At 41.2% G+C, this 10,289-nt stretch overlaps 1 pseudogene; it reads left to right on the plus strand.

The window, feature by feature from the left end:
• The first annotated feature begins 1,407 nt into the window (after nucleotides 1-1,407).
• Actg1-ps3 (actin, gamma 1, pseudogene 3) lies at nucleotides 1,408-2,470 on the plus strand (annotated as a pseudogene).
• The last annotated feature ends 7,819 nt before the right edge of the window (nucleotides 2,471-10,289 follow it).

A 10,289-nucleotide genomic window follows, 5' to 3' on the forward strand; every position in this document is an offset into this window, starting at 1 on the left:
ACTGAACTGAGAATAGGACCCCCGTTGAAGGAATCAGAGAAAGAACTGGAAGAGCTTGAAGGGGCTCGAGACCCCATATGTACAACAATGCCAAGCAACCAGAGCTTCCAGGGACTAAGCCACTACCTAAAGACTATACATGGACTGACCCTGGACTCTGACCCCATAGGTAGCAATGAATATCCTAGTAAGAGCACCAGTGGAAGCGGAAGCCCTGGGTCCTGCTAAGACTGAACCCCCAGTGAACTAGACTGTGGGGGGGAGGGCGGCAATGGGGGGAGGGTTGGGAGAGGAACACCCATAAGGAAGGGGAGGGGGGAGGGGGATGTTTGCCCGGAAACCGGGAAAGGGAATAACACTCGAAATGTATATAAGAAATACTCAAGTTAATAAAAAAAAATTGTAAAAAAAAAAAGCAAAAAATAAAAAAATAAAAGGTTAACTGATGGTACCTGAGTGTATCATGGTTATAATGATTGCCCAGGGTCAGGGCAAGGGAGATTAGGACAATGTTTAATGGACACAAAATTTCAAAACTCTTTTGTACTACATGAAAAGTATAATTAATAGCAATCTTGTATCTTGGAATAGCTAATAGATTTTAATTATTTTTATGACAAAAATTTTACATGAGTTAACTTATATATTAGGCCAATTTATCCATTTCAAAACACTGTGTTGTGCAGTGTAAATATATATAATGGGGGTGGGGTATATATATTCTGTGTGTAGCCACCCTAGGACTTGTTCTGTAGACCAGGCTAGGCTTGAACTCGGAGATCTACCTGCCTCTGCCTCTGCCTCTCAACTGCTGGGATCAAAGGAGTATGCCATTATGCCTGGCTAATATATACAATTTTTATTTGTTAGTTAAATATAAGCTTTAAAAAAATGGTGAAAGGAAAAAGCTACCAGAAAGATCGTGACTTGTCAGACACTCTAATTTTGAAGTCCTGGCCTCTGTAATTTTGCTGCAAATTTCTCTTCCTTTCAACCCATCTGGTGTGGAGTACTTTTCTTTGGCAACCTTGGCAAATTAATATAATCAATATTAATACCTCCTTTAAGGCCTAGAAAACACAACAATGTAAAAAGATCCTGCGGAGTAAAGAAAACCTGCAGCCCTTAAAGGTGCTAAAGAGTGGGGGAAAATGACTGAAAGCACATGCCGAGCTGCCAGCACAATTTGCTAGCACAAACAAATGCTAGACACAGAATTTCAATGTAAGTACAAGAAACCTTTGTAAAGCATGAAAATTATCTGACATCTGCACTGAAAAAAAAATTGTGAAAAGAAGTAGTATTTGCCAAGAAAGACTTCCATGAGAAGTGTTAAGAAAGCCTAAAATGCTCACTCTGCCAACTGATTACCCTGCGTGTCTTTTGGCTGCTCTGCCATCCCATGCTTCACTGATTGCAATGGAAGAAGAAACTGCCCCTCTCATCTTTGACAATGGCTCTGGCATGTCCAAATCTGGCTTTCTTAGCAGTGATGCACCCAAGACTGTGTTTCCTTCTATCATCCAGAGCCCCTATACCAGGGCCTCATGGTAGGCCTAGGCTAGAAAGACTCCTACATAGCTGACAAGGCCCAGAGCAAGAGGGATATCCTGAGCCTGAAGTATCCTAACACGTGTGGCATTGTCACCAACTGGGAAGACCTGGAGAAGAACTGCTACAATACCTTCTACAATAAACTGTGTGTGGCCCCTGAGAAACACCTGGTGGTTCTGATCAAGGCTCCCTCTGAACTTCAAATCTAACAGAAGATGATACAGATATTTGAAACCTTCAATATCCCAGCCATGTGCATGGTCATACAGGTATTGCTGTCCTTGTATGCATCTGGGTGCACCACTGGTATTGTCGTGGACTCTGGTCATGGGATCACACCTAGTGCCCATCTATGAGAGCTATGCCCTTCCCCGTGCCGTCTTGCATGTGGACCTGGCTGGCCAGAACTTAACAGACTACCTCATAAAGATCCTGACTACAGCTTCACTTCCATTGCTGATGTGACATTAAGAAGTTGTGCTGTGTTGACCTGGATTTTGGGCAAGAAATGTCTATTGCTGCATCTTCCTTCTCCTTGGAGAAGGGCTATGAGCTACCTGATGGGCAGGTGATTGCCAAAGGCAATGAGTGGTTCTGTTTTCCAGAGGTTCTCTCCCAGCCTTCCTTGTGGACATAGCCCTATGGCATCCATGAGACCACCTTCAACTCCATCATGAAGTGTGATGTGGACATCACAAGGACCTGTATGCCAATATAGTACTGTCTGGTATTACTACCATGTATCCGGGCTGACAGGGTGCAGATCACAACCCAAGCATGCAGCACAATGAAAATCAAGATCATGGTTCCCTGTGAGGGCAAGTACTCAGTCTGGATTGGCGGCTCCATCCTGGCCTTACCTTCTGACGAGTCAGGCCCCTTCACTGTCCACCGCAAAGGCTTATGGATGGATTGAGCAGGTGTCAGGCATCTGTTACATAGGTTGATTCTGAAGCATCGATTTGCCCTGGCAAATGTAGACATCTCATGCTTGCCTCATAAAACTGAAATGAGCCTTTGAAAAGAAATTCTTCCTTAAAGCTTATATCTGATATCAGCACTGGATAGTAGAACCTGTTGCCTATTTGCAACCTTGTATTCAAGTTAATTGTTCCCTTGGTACATGTTTAATGCCCTGTGCATATCTTGATTTAGTTCTTAGTCTATGTGGTTCACATAGGCTGGGGAGAACTTGCTGTAGAAGAAAAATCCCTAGTCTGGTAGATATGTGTGAACAGCGATCTGTGCAGGGTATTAACCAACAGAAGACTTCCAGGATTTCCCAAAGTTGGCAAGGGTTCCTGAACCAATCACCACTTCTGTCTTGCTGGTCTAACTGGGTGGGAAAGTCCGAGTCTTAGAATCTAGTTTCCATTCTGTTTTATTTTCCTTCCGGACCACCATGGGTTGTTGTTTGCCTTAAGCTGGGAACATTTGCACTGACAGGCCTGCAAGTGTATTCATCCTTTTAATTTACATAAGGTTGTTTTGTACTCAAGTCTGTAAGAAATGACAAACTTTGATGTTCTCCTGTGCAGTGAAAACATTGGGCCCCAGCAACACAGCGTGTAAAGAAAAATAAAAGTCCTACAGTCAAAGGGGCTAAAACAATGGCAACCACAGGTTTCCAATAAGAATGGATCAAATGCCTGGGTTTTGTGATGTGGAAGAACAGAGACTGGAGTGCAGCACTGGCTGGCAAACTGATCATCGGATGGACTCTGCTCACCACCTGTCAGCCAACACAGTTTAATTGGAACACAGCCATGCTCATTTGTTTACCTGTTGTCAAAGGCTGCTTCCATACTGTAATTGTAAAACTGAGGCACACGATACAAACAGAATGAGCTATAAAACTTAAAATGTTCACTTTCTGGTACCTCACGGAAAATGCTTTTCAACTCTGGAGTAGAAAAATGCACCCTATCAGTGCTTCTGACATGTCAATGGCCACTAGCATCAGCTGGAGATCTTGTTAAAACTCAGATTGTTCAGACCTCTAGTCTCAAAACATCTGCAGTGGGGCCTAAATATTTCCAGTTCTAACAAGTTCCCATTACTACATTCTGAGAAGCTCTGCTATGCGTAATTTGAAGGTGAATCTCTTGGAAAACAGGAACCAGAGAGAAAGTTGGATTAAGGAATATAGATAAACTTTTTTAATTGTGTGTTTATACGTGTGTGGTGTGTGTGTGTGTGTGTGTGTGTGTGTGTGTGTGTGTGTGTGTGTGTGTGTGTGTACATACTCATATGTGTCCATGCAGGTCACACAGATGGCTGCCATAAGTTGACACAAGTACCAAAGTCTATTGGTATCCATCCTATATTTTGAAACAGAGTCTCACAAAATTCGACTAGACCAGCTGGCCAAAAAGGCCCTGGAATCCCCCTGTCCTCGCCACACAGCAAGGGTTACCTGCATGCATTGTCACACTCATGCACTGTCACACTTTTTATGTGGCATAAAGAATGTCCCAACTCAGTGTGGCATACTTACCCAGGATGAGATATACTGGGTATGGAATCCAAGACTAGACACAAAATTAACTTCTATCTCATATATACTTTCCATATAAAGTTAGTCTTGCAAATGTTTTTAGTGCACCTGCGTTTTGACCATGGCCTTTCACTGGAGGCAAGTTACAGAATGCTCCATCTAAGGCAGTGTGGTCATGCTCAGGGGAGTTTTGAATTTGAGAGAATTTCCACATTTCAGTATATTCTGATTAGTGGTGCGCAACCTGATTCAAATGTCACAAAGAAGAAAGGACATCCTGTATTCTGCCAGTGCTGAGCAAACACCTCGTTCATGTGACCCACTTTCTCCACCGTCATCATGCAGAATTTGCCAACTACTAAGGATTTTGCCAGCCATAAGCAAAGAGCATGTGAGGGTGCTCTGAAATCTATTCTTGGATTTCCCAACACGCTGGGACAGTCCTCCTCTTACACTTGACAAAACTTGCTCAGGACACATTAGTCTATAAGTAGGTCCCCGAATAGGATCTAAGACTAACAGTAAAAGGTAAACTGATTCTGAGATTTACTTGGGTTAGAGATCACAGACATATATAGATGAGCTGGATAAATTCAAGTATCAGATTAATAATCAAGGGAAAATAATTTTAATCTAAATTAGACAAGATATGAATATGTGTCAAAAATAAGTTAACAAATCTTTCATGTATTGTTTTTTAGGATACTTAAATATATGAAGTGATCTCTGCTCTTCATGGAATCAGATACAGATGGGAAATCAACCCCCACTGGAAGATGGCAACACAGAAGTAGTACGAGCTCTACCTGAACCTCAGAGGCTTCTGCTTGAACTGCGTCTGGAAGGCATGATAGGTGTTCCAGGTGGGTGGGCTACTGAGGTGGGCAGGGGACAGAGCTGTGAACTTGGGAGTTAATGTTGAATATAGAAAAGCCATGACCAAGGGTAACGGAAAGAATGGATAATTACAAGCAAACTCTAGTGTACACCGAATATCCCATGCCATAAGGCAGGGCAGGGAACAGGATTCTGGTCCAGCCATGACATCATTTTGTATGAGTCTAAAGGATTCCTACATTCCTATTCTGCCCTTTTGATCATCTTGCATGAGTGATGCGATCAAATACATATCTGGGGAAGATCAGTGGAAGACAATATAATCGGTTCAATATAACAAGAATGAAAGTGGGTTGACCAGGTTAGTAGTAAACAATTTTTAATCAAGAATTGTTCCTGTCTAAAGGAAACACATGGACAAAACATGGAGCAGAGACTGAAGAAAAAGCCATCCAGAGTCTGCCCTACCTTGGATCTATATCATCTGCAGACACCAAACTCAGACATTATTGCTGATGCCAAAAAGTGCTCTCAGACAGAAGCCTAGTATGGCTGTCCTCTTGTATGACTCTGCCAGCATCTGACTAAGACAGATGCAGACATTCATAATCATCTGTCTGAATCCAAAGACCCCAATGGAAGAGTCAAAAAAGGAATTAAGATAGCTGAAGGGGAGGGCTGGAGAGATGGCTCAGCCGTTAAAGGCTAGGCTCACAACCAAAAATATAAGATAGCTGAAGGGGATTGCAACCCCATAGGAAGACACCAATATCAACTAACTGGACCCCAGCAGAGTTCCCAGGGACTAAACTACCAACCAAAGAGTATGTACATATGGGTGGGTCAATAGCTCCAGCCACATATGTAGCAGAGGATTGCCTTATATGGCAACAATGGGATGTGAGGCCCTTGATCCTATGGAGGCTTGTTGCCCTAATGTGGGGGGGGGGGGACACTAAAGGGGTGAGGCATCAGTAGATAGGTAGGTGGGGGAGCACCCTCTTAGAGGCAAAGGGGAGGTGGAGGGGGAGTTTACAGAGGGGAGATGGGGAAGGGGACATTTGAAGTGTAAATTAATAAAATAACCAATTAATTTTAAAAAGAAGTAGTAAACAAGAAACAGATTGGAAATCAGACAATATTTACAAACTTCAACTATATGGATCTGTTAAGTGTATGGACCAATGAGCAATAAAAAGAGAGTTCTTAAGATGATTCCCAAATTTCTGGCTCTCAAACACTAAGAGAATACTGGTGTTCTTGACAATGGGCACATGGAGTTCGTAATGTCTGTACCTTTATGTGCACACTCTAAGTAGACCCTATAGAGCTTAGGCTCCAGTGGATAACAATAAGAACCCTTCTGGATCCTCAGATATACCCTCAGGAACCTTCCTTACCCAACTCGTTCAATCTAACTCTGTGTTTCAATTATGAATTGGCCACTGGGGATGAGGACAGTGACATTCAGAGAGCTTGTGACTTGCCTGGGTTGCACTCCTCAGAACAGGTTTCAAAGCTCACTATTCTCATCTCTATTATGTCTACTCTCACATTATTTCCCCCAGGATTATATGACTACACTGAACTTGTATGAGCAGCTAGTATTAGTCAGGATTGGATTATGGTCCAGTCGGGAGTTCTCTGTCTTGTTCTACCTCTCTGCTAACCCTCCGACCATCCTACCCCATCCCTTTTGCATATTTTATTATTTGATGCCTATTTCTTGCTCCCAATAACATTTTTTAAAGTCTATAATATCCACTAGCAAAACCTTGTTAAGTGCTAAAACACTGGCCCATATCACCCATCCGAGCACACATATATTTAGATAGAGGCTCCAGGGCCTCCTTGGAGTGGTCTTTACTTGAGTGCGCCTAAATGTTGTCAAGAGATCTTGCTCACCGTCAGTTTCCTGAGTTGCAGCTTACAGGTTCTAACTGCAAAGACCACAGGAGAAACCCAGGAGGCTTGGAGGAGGCTGCTTGCTTTAAAAGGCATCAGATATGCTTCACTGAGAAAAAAAAAATTTAAAGGAATGCTTCTAGGAAGCACATTTCAAATACCATGGCAGGAAAATGGGTGGTATTTTCTAGATATCAGCATAATTTCAGAGCACTGCAGGTTACAAGAGCAGATAGCAATCACAGTCAACATCATCATCACATTTGACACAAAACTAGGGTCACATCCTTAGAGGGCCACAATCCTCACAGCCTCATAGCTGGATAACAGTATTTGCATTTTACCCAAGCCATGAATTCCCTGGTGTTATCCTATTTCTCTTCAGGCACACTAAACCAAGGTGTCAAGTGGGTGATTTGCTTGAGAGTTTAGTGCCTTTTTGGTTAATAGTAGGTATGAGAGTGATTCAGGTTATGGGTGAGCCTATGGCAGGAGGATATGTGCACATTAATTCAGAGCCCCAAATGAATGCCTTAAATCCCATGGGTTATTCTAATGGCATTTACTGTAAAACACTACTGACTACATTGTGATACTTTCTGATATCATGCAGCTGCAATGATGGAGTTATTAGCCTGTGAATTTACCTCAGCTGCCCTGGAGAGCTCTTCCACTCCAGACTGGAAGAGGAAGGAACTGTGCTTGAATCTGGGGACCAGATTGTAAACAGAAAGCTTGGTGACAGAAATAAGGACACTGCGATGCGTGACAATGTTGCCATATAGAGTTAAGGATGTTTAGTAACCTATTGTGGTGTTTTGAAATCAGCACATGCTGAGCAAAATCAAACTATAATATGGTTAAAACAAAAGCAAGTGCATTAAAGTCTAATCATGTCCTTCTCCTTTATGTATTAAAATTGGAAGCCTTGAGTGATGCCTTTAATTATGGCCCTGATGTTTTAGTTGCTGAGCGGTTTATTTAAAGTGACAGAATCATTTTCTTTGTACATAATTACTCCTACTGAATTTGTTATATAAACAAATAGGAGACTAATAAATCAGAGACGGAAATAAAATTGATAGCTCTCACCAGATAATAATCTTAATGTGTTTATGACAGATTGCTGATTCATATGTAATTTAGTCTGAGAGTTACCTAATTAGTGAGAAAATCGTTACAAGCTTACTTCTTTGGCATATTAACCTAAAGAACCCGCAGTGTTGAGGGCAAAATGGTTCGTGGAAGAAAACAGAGGCAAAACACTAAAAATCAATATTAATATGATTTTTTTATATTCTCTTTAAACCTGCATGTGTGAATTCCCCATATTGCCAAAATGGAAGGATGGTAAAAGGATATTCACTTCCTGATAATTAAGGCAAAAATAGGAATTATACCACCAAAAAAACGGCTGTGGTGTAATTAGTAATATACCTATCAAATGACACACTGAAGCAGATGATAGAGACTCGCACACCATGTGAGAGGCTTAATGTCACATGATCCTGAAGGTCACTTCCCCTTAGAGTCCTATGACCTCAGATTCAGGTCATAACAAAATCCAGCTCTGGGGTCCCTGTATATTTACAGAGCACAATTTTATCTGGTTTTAAAATGTGTTAGATACATTTCCACATTCTCTTTTAAAGTAGTCAAAGTTTCCCAGAAACTCTTCTGATGGAAAAAACAAACGAATCAAGGGAGCTAGAGAGATGCCTCAGTGGTTAAGAACACTGGCTCTTCCACAGGTTCTGAGTTCAATTCCCAGCAACCACACAGTGACTTACAACCATCTACGATGTGACCTGATGCTCTTTTCTGGCATGCAGGTGTACATGAAAATAGAATACTCTTACACATACTCTTTTTTAAAAAAGAGGAAAAAAGATACTGTATGTAGAACTCAGTAAGAGAGCACTTGCCTGGCATGCAGGAGACTCTAGATTTGACTACCAGTCCCATGAAAATAAAATAAGTAAGATATAGACGTTTGATGCCATGTACAAAATATTGTCATGAAATAATTTAGACCCACAATATGGTCTTACAACCTCACGGCACAGTTAGAGCTGTTGCATGGTAGCCTCCTTTTATATAAAATGAATTTCCCTATAGAAATCATAGTTGGATTTCAGATTATCTAAGCACTATATACAATCCCACCTTACTACAGAGAACAATTTGTTGGCATGTAGACTCAAACAGTAACCAAAACTGGGCAAGTGACAATTTTTCAATTATGGGAAGTAATTAAGAACCATTTTATTTTTCTTTGTGTTTAAGGACAACTGCAGATATCCATATACTCCTAGATAGGGATATATTACCCTACTCTAGACCAGTACCTATTACGAGTACTTTTAGATATTCTGTCTTCAACAGGTATCTCCTAAGAATCTACACTGTTCTAAGTCTTTGGTATATCATAGAGAAATAGTCACTTTCTCTAAGGACAGAAAGCATATATTGAAGATCACTTGAGTTAATATCAGTGCGAACTAGAAATAGTGGAAAAGTTAATATTTGAAATAAAAAATAATGAAAGGCAACAGGTAATATCTATAGCAATAGTTACAAATTAATCATAAAATTAAGAAATGTATTGGTGTAATAAATGTTACAATAGTAAGTTAGGTTGCAACATGATGAGTACTATAAAGAAAAAGATGAAATATTAAATATATCATATATCATATATCACATGTATCAGTAATTACAGATACATATGAACTAATGAGTGTAGGTTGATGTCAGGCAGATACATGATTGAACAGTAGAGAGTGGGGTGGGGACAAAGTTTTTGTAAGGTGGGAGAGAGGAAGAAAGAGATCAAGATGGAGTCTACGGAATAGGATGATTCAAATTTAAGTGAATTCGGTCACTTTTATTTTGTCTAGGTGGGCAGTCAACAATTTATTGTGTGGATGAATTATGGATTGAGAATTTAACATGTAAATCTAAGTGCTAAATTACAAGTTTCTAGAACGTTGATTTCACCAGGTCAAAGAGGACAGTGTGTGAAAGAAATGGCTGAGAGGCAGTTGGAGCGTGTGGAGCTGGTTCTGTTGCCTGTGCAGAGTGAGAACTCGCAGGGCCTGCAGAATGAGATATGTGTGTCTGTGCCAGGCATGGTAGCTACCACCTAGGGGACCGTAGGGAGAGGCAGGCTAAAAGGGAAACGGCCGCAGGGAAAGGGCGGTTTGAGGACCATGTAGCAGAGTAGCAGCCAGAACAAGCAGATCCAGCTCATGGGAACTGATAGAAAACATTCCATTTCTAATTTTTACCACAATAAATGAGGATATAAATTATGCCAGACTATCTTCGAACTCATTTAATATTCCACGTTGGTCCTAAATTATAGTGATTCTCCTGCCTCAGTCTCTTGGGTACAGGCATGGCCCACCAAGCCTGACTGGCATAAGGAAGTCATTCTCAAACCCAACTGGATAGAATCACAGTGGGAACACCAGTGGTCTCTGATCTTGGGCTG

This window comes from Rattus norvegicus, chromosome 4 (genome assembly GCF_021556685.1).
Source record: "Rattus norvegicus strain SHRSP/BbbUtx chromosome 4, alternate assembly SHRSP_T2T, whole genome shotgun sequence".
In the NCBI taxonomy this organism is placed as follows: Eukaryota; Metazoa; Chordata; class Mammalia; order Rodentia; family Muridae; genus Rattus; species Rattus norvegicus.